The 13,116-nt window shown below is 41.6% G+C and overlaps 1 protein-coding gene across 1 annotated transcript in view; it reads right to left on the bottom strand.

Annotated features, from left to right (window-relative positions):
• Positions 1–13,116, bottom strand: part of LOC126209850 (amyloid-beta-like protein) — a 639,910-nt gene that overhangs the window by 435,519 nt on the left and 191,275 nt on the right. The window lies entirely within an intron of this gene.

Here is a 13,116-nt window from a genome sequence, read left to right on the forward strand (position 1 = left end):
GGTCGATGCGCCGACGTCTTAACCGCTGGCATCGACCAAGGCCGAACGGCCAGCGCCCACGCGCTCACTTTGACACCTAAAGCGGAAGGCAGAAAATAAGCAGCGCGTGGGAGCAGCCGTGACGTCAGACTTCTGTTGCGTCCCGTAGAAGCCAACGTAAACAATGAGCAGGCGAGAAGTACAGCCCCGTGTCCATAAAATTTGCTACGTACTGATGACATAGATCTGATAACAGGAGTGAAACTTTAGGTAAAGTAGACGACACTTGTCAACCTGAAAAGCTATTAAAAAACGAAACAATGGCCAGTACGACTCGCAGTCTGAGGGTTCCGTACTAACTAAATCATGTATAAAGATTATAACAATTTCGTGTGGCTCAACTTCTACAAGTTCTTGAAATAAGACAGCCTCGGTTGCCAAAAACTTTCTGGGGTTGTAGAAAAATATCCGCTACCAGTCACAATAAAAGGTCGTTTATTCATCACACGACCGGTTTCGGGCTTGCGCCCATCTTCAGGTGTTTATACATTCAAGTACATGTTTGTACTGTTGGAGATCACTGTATAAATACAAAAAAATTATTTGCTAGTGTCTACACAGATACAAGTGGGACAATTGTAAGTGGTAAGGCAGCATTTGACGAAAATATATCTGTACTTACAAAAAGATGAAGCACCACTATTACAGTTATGCTGTGGTGATAGTTTTGCCACTTAGTTACACACTTATGGTCATTTTCACGTCCATATATCAGTTTTACCAAGTATAGCTCCATATTACATTATTATGATGTGCACTCGTGAAATACACTATGTTTACATACAAACAGGTGGGCTGTGGTCAAAGAACTTAGATGTAGCAGATGTAAAGATGTTGCTCACACAGAAGCCGTTAGGTTCTGGTCAAAGAACTTAGCCACAGGAATTGCAAAGGTGCTGCATGTATAGAAGCTATTGTAGACTGCGACGTTTCTTGACACACATTATGAAATTTTTTGATTCACATTTTTGACGGAAAACTTAGATCTACGAAGTACAATGTTGTTATATATATATATATATATGAAATTACTCAAAGCTATTACAAATTAAAAAATCACAGCTAGAACTGTTTTGAGCCACACTGTTGTCAGAGAACTTAGATCTTGGAGGTACAATACTGTTCCACATATCAAATTTTTGAAAGCTATTACACATTATAGAATGCCAGTTACAGCTTGTGTTTACAATATGACTATTACAAATTATGATAATGACCCTTGGACTGTTATATGACTGCTACATCGAATTTCCATAGAATATTACTTTGTTATTATATCAGAGCATAATTATTTTCTGTTTTTGAATATTTCATGAAATATGTGAAGCTAGGATTTGTTTGCAAGTTCCAGTTGTTCGTTCAGAACAAGGTCTGGTGAGTTAGAGCTGTGGATATAAATTCCTAGCTCTTGAAGCAGATTCATTTTCTTTCCTTTGTTCACAGTGTGTAGTATTTGTAGGTTTTCTATAATGGCTGTGGCTGAGTGACCATGGTCTTTTAGGTGCATTACAAAGGTGGATTTATCAAAATTATTTAGCCGGAAGGCATCCATATGCTCACGGTATCTTACAGTGAAACTCCTTCCAGTTTGGCCTATGTAGAACTGTGGGCAATTGTCACATAAAAGTTTCTAAATACCTGATTTGTGGCGGCATTGGTTGTTTGTCTTATTGTTGTGGAAGATGTGCTGTTGTAGCTTGTTGTTAGTGCTGAAAGAAATTTGAATACCAGTTTTCCAGAAGAGGTTGGCAATTTGGTATGAAATTTTACCTATAAATGGTATCACGCAGTTCGACAGCATCCACTATGGATAAAATTCATGAAATACTTTCTATTTACAGGAAATGATGCGTTTCGAGGCACAAAAACATGCAGTAAGAGTGATATGTGGTGTGAACTCGAGAACATCCTGTTTATGGAACTAGGAATACTAACTACTGCTACCCAATATATTTATTCCTTAATGAAATTTGTCATTAAAAATATATCACTTTTTCAAACTAACAGCTCAGTTCGTGGAATCAATACTAGAAATAAGTATAATCATCACAAGGATTTAAAGTTACTTAGTCTTGTAAGAAAAGGTGTGCATTATTCAGGAACACACGTTTTCAATAACTTGCCAGCAGCCATAAAAAGTTTAACAACCAATGAAATTCAGTTTAAGAGAAGCGTACAGGATTTATTGGTGGCCAACGCCTTCTACTCCATTGATGAATTTCTCAGTAGAACCAACTGATTTGTGTGTATGTATATATAAGTACAATATAACTTCTGCACAATTTCAGTGCAGTAATGTGTTCATTGCAAATAAGTGTGTGTGTGTGTGTGTGTGTGTGTGTGTGATAGAGAGAGAGAGAGAGAGAGAGAGAGAGAGAGAGAGTGAGTACGATCTAACTTCTGCATCATTTCAGTGCAGTAATGTGTTCATTGTAAATAAGTATCGTAGTAGTTCTATTACATGTTTATTACCTTATAAATAGAAAAAAACTTTTTTTAAATTTTAAGTTCAGTGCATTAGTATTTTTAAAATGATTCTTTCATAAAGTGTTCATTAAAAAAAATGACGATCGTTCCACTTGGGACATGTGGAATGGTACATTAGGTTATTTGTTTGAGTTTTAAATATTTGTCATGTATTTTGTTTTTCTGACATGTTCTACATCCTGGAGGACCTCCTCGCTAAGGATCAATTGGAATGAAAGTAAATCTAATCGCTCTTTTTGGCGCATCATCAGTTTGGCCTAGGTGTGAGAAACGACAATAGCGAGCCATATGCAGATCAAAATGGAGAAATAAAGTTAATATAAAGTTCTAGGCTATGCATCCGTCTCTACAATTAACCATAACTGTAAACTTACGTAAAAATTAATGTGGAAAACCAAGATCCGTCCATTAATTGCCACATATGGCATTAAGATAAAATTTTATAAAGAACCATCGTCCTATAGTCACGGGATGAATAAGAGCATTACAGAACCTCGAACCGGGAATACAATGCCAAGAATAAGTACAGTGTCTGCTGGACAGGAAGACTATGACAAACCAAGAAAAATTTAAGAAATCTTACTTAACGCGGAACCAACCGCGTGCCGCCGTACTCAACATGGGATGGAACCAGCTTTACCTTCTGCATGTATATTGTATGCCTCTTCGGCGACATGCGTGACCCTAAGCTGCTCCGGTCGTCGAACCTGGGAAAGACGACCTTCAGTTTAGCGTGGAATTAGAACCCCGTTTTGATTCTGGAGACTCATGATGTTGCTGAGAGGTTAAAGCAAAGACTGAAAAGCTCCGTGGGAGGACTGAGTTTCGATCACGCGACGGTCTAACGTCCAGTCCCAACCACGTCTTCTTTCTAGCTATTCCTCGCGTCATGAGATACGTAAATACGTACATCCATTTTTACAATATGTATATATGAGCGTAAAATCAAGAATAACGCCACATCAGTTTAGCAATGGCAGTGAAGGCAGAGATTACTGCATCACTAGCCGTCTTCACACATCACGACGTAGGAGAAACTATTTTTCACTGATATTGTGGCGCCGGCCGCTGTGATCGAGCGGTTCTAGGCGCTTCAGTCCGGACCCGAGCTGCTGCTACGGTCGCAGGTTCGAATACTGCCTCGGGCATGGATGTGTGTGATGTCCTTAGGTTAGTTAGGTTTAAGTAGTTCTAAGTTCTAGGGGACTGATGACATCAGATGTTAAGTTCCATAGTGCTCAGAGCCATTTGAACCATTTTTTATCTTCTGGCGTCAGGAAACACTGACTGAAAAAGTCAACGAAATGAACAATGTCTACGTGGACTCATTAGAATATAACGACAATAATTTCACAAAAAAAAAATATTCAAATGTGTGTGAAATCTTATGGGACTTAACTGCTAAGGTCATCAGTCCCTAAGCTTACACACTACGTAATCTAAATTATCGTAAGGACAAACACACACACACGCACGCACACACACACACACACACACACACACACACACACACACACACACACACTCTCTCTCACGTCCGAGGGATGACTCGAACCTCCGCTGGGATCAGCCGCACAGTCCATGACTGCAGCGCCTGAGACCGCTCGGCTAATCCCGCGCGGCAATAATTTTACAGATTTTTTATGTTTTTGCATGTACACTGCACTTGCAACAAAAGCAATTGCTTAGGTTACAAAAAGCGCAGAAGTAAAGCTATCAATTAATTTTCATTACTTATACAGTGCAAACTGTACGTACCGCGCGGGGTAGCCGCGCGGCTCCCTCCGTCGGAGGTTCGAGTCCTCCCTCGGGCATGGGTGTGTGTGTTGTCCTTAGCGTAAGTTAGTTTACGTTAGATTAAGTAGTGTGTGAGCTTAGGGACCGAATACCTCAATAGTTTGGTTCCATACGATCATATAAATTTCCAATTTATATCGTTAAGGATATAAAATACACAGTGGACTAACAGTGAATGATGTACGTTTCTAATTACGCGTAAAACAAACAAACGTAAAAGAAAGTTAAGTCGTTGGCTCCCAGTTTCTTTATCATACATTCATATATGTTTCTTCTCTAATAATTCTGGCAATAGTACAGATACGAAGTCAATTACGTACCGTACCAAAACTCTCGAACAGTAGTTTTGGTAGAACGCAACTCTTGTTGACAGACACAGCGGTAACTTAAAGGGAGAGTCGCAGGTTTCTAGCAGTGGTCTGCGCTTTTGAGACCGACAGGGCTCGGTGCAGAAGTTTCTAGGGTCGCCCCAGGAGGCGGAAGTTGGGACTTGTTTGCCGAGGCGGGCAGCTGTTACCCGCTGCCTGCGAGGCAGTTCTAGCGTTGGAGAGCAGGGAGGGGCTAGGAGGCGAGAGGGAGCGAGCAGTTGCAGTGGCGGAAACGTAGCGCGGCATGGAGGGCGTTTCAAAATCTTTGCATTCAACGTTTCGGTGTCATAGATCGCAACATGAAGGGGGAGAACTTTTGTTGGAGACGAAAACTGCTCTGACGCTTCTCTGAACAGTCAAGGGTACTGTGTCTGTGATGCAATATCAACAGTCAACGTCTCTGTTCAGGAGTTCTGGGAACCGGGATGATGCAAAACATTTTTTGATATATCTACAATAGTTACCGACGGAATAGGGGTCCTGTTAGTTTCGGACAGTGTCACAGAGGGTATTAGTATCAACTAAAATACTATTCTCGACAACATTTCTGTTCGTAACGTGCTTCGTTTATGGTACGCAGTCTAAAAGCACGAACTTGTCTCGCTTCTGCTTAACTTGTCATTTCGCTTGCGCTGGCCGAGGTGGCCGAGCGGTTCTAGGCGCTACAGTCAGGAGCCGCGCGACCGCTATGGTCGCAGGTTCGAAATCTACCTCGGGCATGGATGTGTGTGATAGGTTAGTTAGGTTTAAGTAGTTCTAAGTTCTAGGGGACTGATTACCTCAGAAGTTAAGTCCCATAGTGCTCAGAGTCAAGAATTTTGGAGCAATTCCATGTTATGGAGACTGGACCGTTATTTTGTTAGAACCTTCTATCTACAGGGTTATAAGCCCGGCCGGAGTGGCCGAGCGGTTCTAGGCGCTACAGTCCGGAATCGCGCGATCGCTACGGTCGCAGGTTCGAGTCCTGCCTCGCTCTTGGATGTGTCTGATATCCTTAGGTTAGTTAGGTTTGAGTACTGTCTAGGGGACTGATGACCTCAGAAGTCAAGTCCCATAGTGCTCAGAGACACGAATTTTGGAGCAATTCCATGTTATGGACACTGGGCCGTTATTTTGCTAGAGCCTTCTATCTACAGGGTTCTAAGCCCGGCCGGAGTGGCCGAGCGGTTCTAGGCGCTACAGTCTGGAACCGCGCGACCGCTACGGTCGCAGGTTAGAATCCTGCCTCGGGCATGGATGTTTGTGACGTCCTTAGGTTAGGTTCAAGTAATTCTAAGTTCTAGGTGACTGATGACCTTAGAAGTTGTCCCACAGTGCTCAGAGCCATTTGAACCATTTCGCTTGGTTTTTAGTGCGAAGTGAAACTTAAGTGCTTGAAAGTGAGCAAACGAATTAATTCGGATGTGACAGGTTGGAAAAGCAGTCCCATTCGTGCAAAAAGCGCTTCGATTGGTAAGGAGAAAGCCAGTTAATCGATATTATTTCGTCAAAATGAGAGTGTTTCGACTTCGGCGAAAAAGGAAGTCAACTCTAAGGTGCTGCAGATTAAACGTTCGTTCAATTTCTAATATTAAAAAAACAAGTTGAAACTTTAAACGACATTTTTTCAAATTGATAGAACCTATGATTCATGAAAACACATGCTGTCACCTTTTTCTCACTAGTGAAGCGGCGTTTCTTCCACTATAGCATGTAGAAATTTAGCGATAAGTTTTAATTTCGATTTCTGGTGCACATTCTATAATGCATTTTTGGTAAAAAATTCACTTTCATTGCAGAATGCTGCCAATTTCTTAGAAACCACATTTTCCTAAATACACCTGCGTACTACGTTAGAGATTGGTTCAAATGGCTCTGAGCACTATGGGACTCAACTGCTTTGGTCATCAGTCCCCTAGAACTTAGAACTACTTAAACCTAACTAACCTAACGACATCACACACATCCATGCCCGAGGTAGGATTCGAACCTGCGACCGTAGCAGTCGCACGGTTCCGGACTGCGCGCCTAGAACCGCGAGACCACCGCGGCCGGCATACGTTAGAGAATACCATTAGTTTCAAAGTTTTTGTTCTAAGCTGAAAATTGGGACGTTCAGAGCTCCCACTAACCGCCCTCGGGCACCGCGAAGGGCTTTCGTCGATATGGTGTACTGTCGTCTGGGTACAAGGTTTTTATTTTAAAAAATACGTAATGCATGGTGGCGTAGATAAAATGATATGCAGTGAAATTACAGAAACATAGAACTGAAATGGGTTTACCATTTGTTTACAATGAAAAAGACATTTATAGAAGGTGTTGAAAGTGACCCCTTGCACCATCAGTACACAGCTGTGCACGTCTAATCATATTCATGTAGACCCGGGGTAAAGTTCGGATATCGATGGTGGTAACTTCACAGCTGATATTTTCCTTTTAGTTCCTGTATGTGTGTGGATTTGTTTCATAGACCTTGCTCCTCAAGTGTCCCCAGAGGAAAAAGTCACATGTTGTTAGATCGAGCGAACGTGGTGACCATAAATGTTTGCTGACATTTCGTTCCTCAGTGAAGACACCATGTACTCGTTCCAGGGATACCATAGACATGTGGCCCGTTGCCATATCTTGCTGGGAGAAGTAGTATTATCTTTCATATTCAGTGAGCTGAGCACAAAGTGCATCAAAACTTTCCGTACATGCAGCCGTGCTATCAAAATATATCGGTTTAATAGAGCGCGTTCCTGTTACACTGCACAAAACGCCGATTTTTTCATCTTGGACTGATTGCTGACATGCAATGTTAGGATTCTTGTTTGCCCAGTACCTTGTGTTCTGTTCATAATGTTCACGTGCATGTGAATTCCTAAGGGACGATACTGCTTAGGTCATCGGTCCCTAGACTTACACACTACTTAAACTAACTTATGCTAAGAACAACACACACACACACACACACACACACACACACACACACACACACACACAGACACACAGACATACATGCCTGAGGGAGGACTCGAACGTCTGGCGGGAGGGTCCGCGCAGTCCGTGACATGACGCCTCAAACCGCGCGGCTGTGTTCTGTGAATTCACATGGCCAGAAAGATGAAACCATGCTTCATCAGTCATGATGTAATGTAACGGGTCCAGCAAACCTTTGTTGATGTTATTCAAAAGCCACGTGCAGTGATCTAGAAGTTTCTGACTGTTATCGTCCGGTAACCGCTGCACAAACGTCTTCAAATTGGACTTTTCAATATCTGCTGGCAGCTGCTCCTCCTTACAACCGCCTTTTGGGCCAGTTTACGTTTAGGCTTCTCTGGGCTCTGTGTAATTCTTCGGCGAAAGTCTGCAATAACTTCTGGCGTGCGAACTGGAGGAATTTTTTGTCGTTTTACATTTTGCACATATCCGTAGCTGCGCCAATTTTTTTACGAAGTCTGTATTGCTCTCTTTGCTGTTAGTTCGCTAACCGGATACTTGACCATGAAAATTTCGCCAGATTCCTCAACCGTATCTGTTTTCACATATGCTTCCATAATTTCAATTCTTCCTTCTGTCGAGAAAGTTATTTTGCAGACCACAAAGGCAAACGTGTAACACCACTGAGGAAAGAAACTGAAGTCCTGAGAGAAAAAAGCTAACAATCTATTATTGCATAAAGTTGTCCATTAGAGATGGGCAAACTGAAACACGTAACTGTTTCGAAACAAATGAAACAGTACAATGTAATGTGTCGATACGCTGTTTCGAAACAGTGAAACATTTTGTGTTTTGTTATCTAATAAACCTACACGTTTTATCATCTTCAATATCTACTGTATAAGTATGTCCATATAAACACAAATGAGGTGCGAGAGCGCTAATCATATCGCAGAAAGTATGAAGCTATCACTTAGGCGTCTTGGCAGTTTCGTGTTTCCTGCAGCAAATGTGCTGCTTTCGTGTCGTGTGACTTTCATACTTTTCAATTTTGTCTTTCAAGGTGTTTCGAACCGTTACTATAAATTCACCATGCTTGCCAGCCCCTCCCGTTCACCATTACACTATCAGTGAAATGTCAAACAGATTGCTTGCAATTATACCTACATCAAATTCATGTATATGTCTAATTACTGTCACTCTACGCTTTTTTTTTTATTCGAAATGTTGTAGGCTTACTTGCGTTTCTTAATATTACTATTATTACTGTACATGAACAGAGAAGCGTATGTTATAAAAAAAGTGTAATTTAACTGAATGATTTTCACATATTTATTATTTTTAATGTGAATAGTATGCGTTGTTTCATTGTTTGGTTAGTGTTTATAAAGCAGATGTTACGCCATTTCGGAATAGGACAGTCAGCTAGAAACGAAGCTTTATTTTCGGATATCTTAAGCTACATGCTATTGCTTGTCAAAAAGATTTCGACACTCTTGAAAGTGTTTCTTGAAGTGGTATGTTGTGTTTAAGTACCTGTGTCGAGCCCGAATCTCGCCCGACACAGAGTGGAATGAAACATCACTGTTTCGATACAATTAGTCCGTTCCAAGCACAGGTGGACTGAAACAGCCTTATTTTGAAACAACGATACAGTTTCAGTGTCTGGCTCGAGATCGAATCTGGTCCGGTTATCCGAGACAGGGGCGGAATGAAACACCACTGTTTCGAAACAGTGAACCACAGCCGTTCCGAAACACTGAAACAGTTCCACGTATCGATACACTGTATCGAAACATAGAAACTGTGGCCAAGTCTATTGTCCATTGTTGTAGCTGCTCACTCTGTTTCAGAAGTCGAAATATTTCGCATTCAAAGGGGTGGCGGGGTTCTTGTAACTGCGCCACCCTGTGCAAGAGTGTACAATAAAGGTCTGAAGTCAATTTTGTAATTTGTTATTTTTTTTAATAAAATCATGAATACTCATTCGAAACCCCAGCGTCACCCTGGTCTACATCCTTGACTGTTTGATGACGACCTCACTCGATTTTCCTTGACCCTGTCGTTTTCTCGTGACACCAGCAGAAGAACACAGCACTCCAATATCAGCTTTTTCATCGCATATCACGTCGGCAGCTTGTCGTATAGTGGCTAGCGATGTTGCCTCTGGATCAGGGGGTCCCGGGTCCGATTCCCGGCCGGGAAGGGGATTTTTCTATGCGTGGGGACTGGGTGTTTGTGTTGTCCTCATCATTTCATCATTCGTGACAGGTTGGAGTATATAAAAAAAGCGGACTGTTTAAGGGGCTCCGGAAAGGCTCAAAATCATGAAGAGTTCAATTTTTACTTTTTTGCGTTTTCTGAATCTGCAGACTATTACCTTTTAATAGATATATAATTTATTCAATTCCGAAGACTACAACTATTTTTAATTTTTTTTTGAAATGTGTTCTACATGGGCGTGACCCACTGTGGCGCTGTTAAACTGCTGTCAAATGGTGTTATTATTAACGTCCGTGTTCATCAGGTACATTTTAGTGATGAGAGATAAAGTATGTGTTGTGGCTAACCTTGTTTTCAGAGACTTAGCAACACCTGAACTGTTGAAAAAGTGTATTCACGGAAAAACTCAAAACCCCAATGAAAGTGTAAATAGTGTTATGTGGTCGAGAATCCCCAAGACTGTATTTGTTGGAATAGAAACACTTCACTTTGGTGTGTATGATGCTGTTGCGACTTTCAATGATGGCAACATTGTAAGGTGCAAGGTATTTAGAAATATGGGAATGAAGATAGGTTCTAACATGGTACGAGCGATGCTTGCTTTAGACAAGGAACGCCTTCGGGCTGCAGACAGGGCTGCAAAGAGTCTAGAAATACAAGCAAGAGTAAACAGGAGGAGGAACAAGAGGAAGCTGGAGGAGGAGTTTGCAGAGGATGAAGATAATCCATCCTATGGACCTGGAGTACACTAAAAAGTTAATCCAATCTTTGTCGCTCGATTCCCAAAACTTTTATTTTCTCATACTAATTACATGTTTTCTAAGGATCTTCCAAACATATTTGTTTCAAACTTTCAGTAAATGTTACACAGTACTTTCTGCATAATTTAACACAGCCTTTTTCCAAAAAACTGTACATTTTTGAATATATCAATAAAAAATTGCAAAAAAATGTTGTGAATTTTCATTACAATTGAAAAAAAAATCATCTTTAATAACTGAACTAAAATTTTGCAAAATCCCTGTGTTAAGTTGTAGCCCATATTCCAATAAATAATCTGTAAAAAGTTCAACTTCCTACCTCAAATACTTTGTGAGGAAAGATGTAATTTATAAGCGTTATTTTAACATTGCAAGTATAGGGCGTTCCGGAGCCCCTTAAAAATTGGGCGTCGGTATGCGCGCTGGTAACCGTGTAGTTGAGCGTCCCTCAAATCAAACATCATCATCTCTTCGCCCATCACGTGACATACATCCTGAGCTATACACAGCGGACGCGGCGACTAATTGCTAGGGATGATCGCAGATGTGTGACTCGACATCGCAGTCTGGCGCAACTGGAGGGGAACCGTTGTACTGAGTGGCTTTCCCCCCTCGGTTTCGCTGTGTCGCTCCACACGTGGTCAAACACGTGAGGCGGTATACGCGTGAAGAGGGAGAAAGCTGCCGCTTGTACTCGGGGTCAGCGTCGCGTAGAAAGCGGGCGGACACGACGTCAGCATGGGCAGTTCGTAACACAGACGCGATGCGTGCATTTGGAAGAGAGAAGAAAGATTAGAGTTTAACGTCGACTTGGAGTTCACTAAAGGCGGAGCAAGTGCTCGGATTACGGAAGGATGGGAAACGACATTGGCCGCGCCATTTTTGAAGACACTATCCCAGCATTTGCCCGAAGCGGTTTAGGGAAGTCACCGAAAACGTAACCTGGATGGTTTCCTGAACACTGCACCAACTAGTTTCGGTCATACATTTGGAGCTAACAGGAGGACAGCACCTACTCTTCATCACTAAATTCGTTAAAATTAATGGTATACGCAGGGCTTGGCCAGAAATGAAAATTACTTAAGTGCGAGCTCCATATGGCCAAGCGTTTAGAAAAAAGTAACGTTTTTGGTGTGGGTCGGGGGAGGCATAAGCATTTACGTAAGCGAAGGTATTAGGCGACAGTTGGCGAAGCGAATAGAGAAGAGAACGGTAAACGAAGGTTCGGGGGTTCGAGTCCCTATGCAGAAACCTATTCCCGTTTTCCAAGTTTTACGTCTCTTACAGGCTGTTCGTGAGTTTGGAAATGAAAACTAAGTAAGGATTTAAGATATCGGATGAGGAGTACCTGAATGTGCTTCTTTCTGCAGATGATATCGTTGTTATTCAGAACAATGAAGATGACCTTAAAAGATCAAAATACCAGCTGAAATAAACATGTAATAAATACAACTTTAAAATGTCTGGTAATAAAACTAAAATAATGAAATTCTGAGGCATATATCCAGTTACGTCAAAAAATATTTTACGATAAGTCTCTCAAGTTTCTAATTTAGGCTGTGCTGCTGTCAGTTTCGATTTTTACTATGATACTGAAAATAAAGATCAAAATTTGCAAGCTGTCTGTGGTACCATTAGCAGAACATTAGGCCATAAAGCACAAAAACAGACCATCATGAAATTCTGGAAGCGAAAGATGGGTTAAAAAACAATTCAAACAGCAGAGATGAAACTCCTAATGAAGACGAAGGGCTGTGCAAGAAGAGACGTGATTAGAAATCACACAACACACAACAAACCACAATCACACTGTGTTTCGGTGAAGTGGAAAGTGTTTTACTACGTTATTTGTGGAAAAATACTTGTTATAGTATAACAGCTCACGGTGATGCGGAGAATGACAGTGCTTGCCACACGAAAACGTAAGTAAAAACGAATATAGGCGAGAAAACATCGCGACAAACTAAATTACATTCTAGATGATAGGTTAACTCTCAGCAAAAAACTTTCTCATGAACATCGATAGGTTAACTCTCAGCAAAAAACTTTCTCATCAGCATCGTCTGGTTGCAGATGACAAGCTACCTGTAGTAATTAACACACAAGTGATTCGGAAAATTCATGCACAACAGATGTAAAGGTATTTACAAAAAGAAACCATCTATTGTTTGAACACCCACATAATTTTATAATCATTTAACAAAAATGTTCACATTACAGAAGAACTAAAAACGAAAACCCACTGATGATGGCACAGTTGTGCCGAAAAATGTTTGGGTACTAAGAATAAACGGTGTTTCGCATAACTGGCGGACCTCACATCCAACAATGCTCTACAGTGTGTCGACATACTGCCTTGCCCTGCTGGATCATCAGATATGTCTCCAATGGAGCAGATATGCGACATTATCTGACGACAACCCCAGCATCATTCAGAACCAGCATTAACCGATCCCGCCGGCCGGTGTGGCCGTGCGGTTCTAGGCACTTCAGTCTGGAACCGCGTGACCGCTACGGTCGCAGGTTCGAATCCTGCCTCG

The sequence above is a fragment of the Schistocerca nitens genome, chromosome 10 (assembly GCF_023898315.1).
Source record: "Schistocerca nitens isolate TAMUIC-IGC-003100 chromosome 10, iqSchNite1.1, whole genome shotgun sequence".
In the NCBI taxonomy this organism is placed as follows: Eukaryota; Metazoa; Arthropoda; class Insecta; order Orthoptera; family Acrididae; genus Schistocerca; species Schistocerca nitens.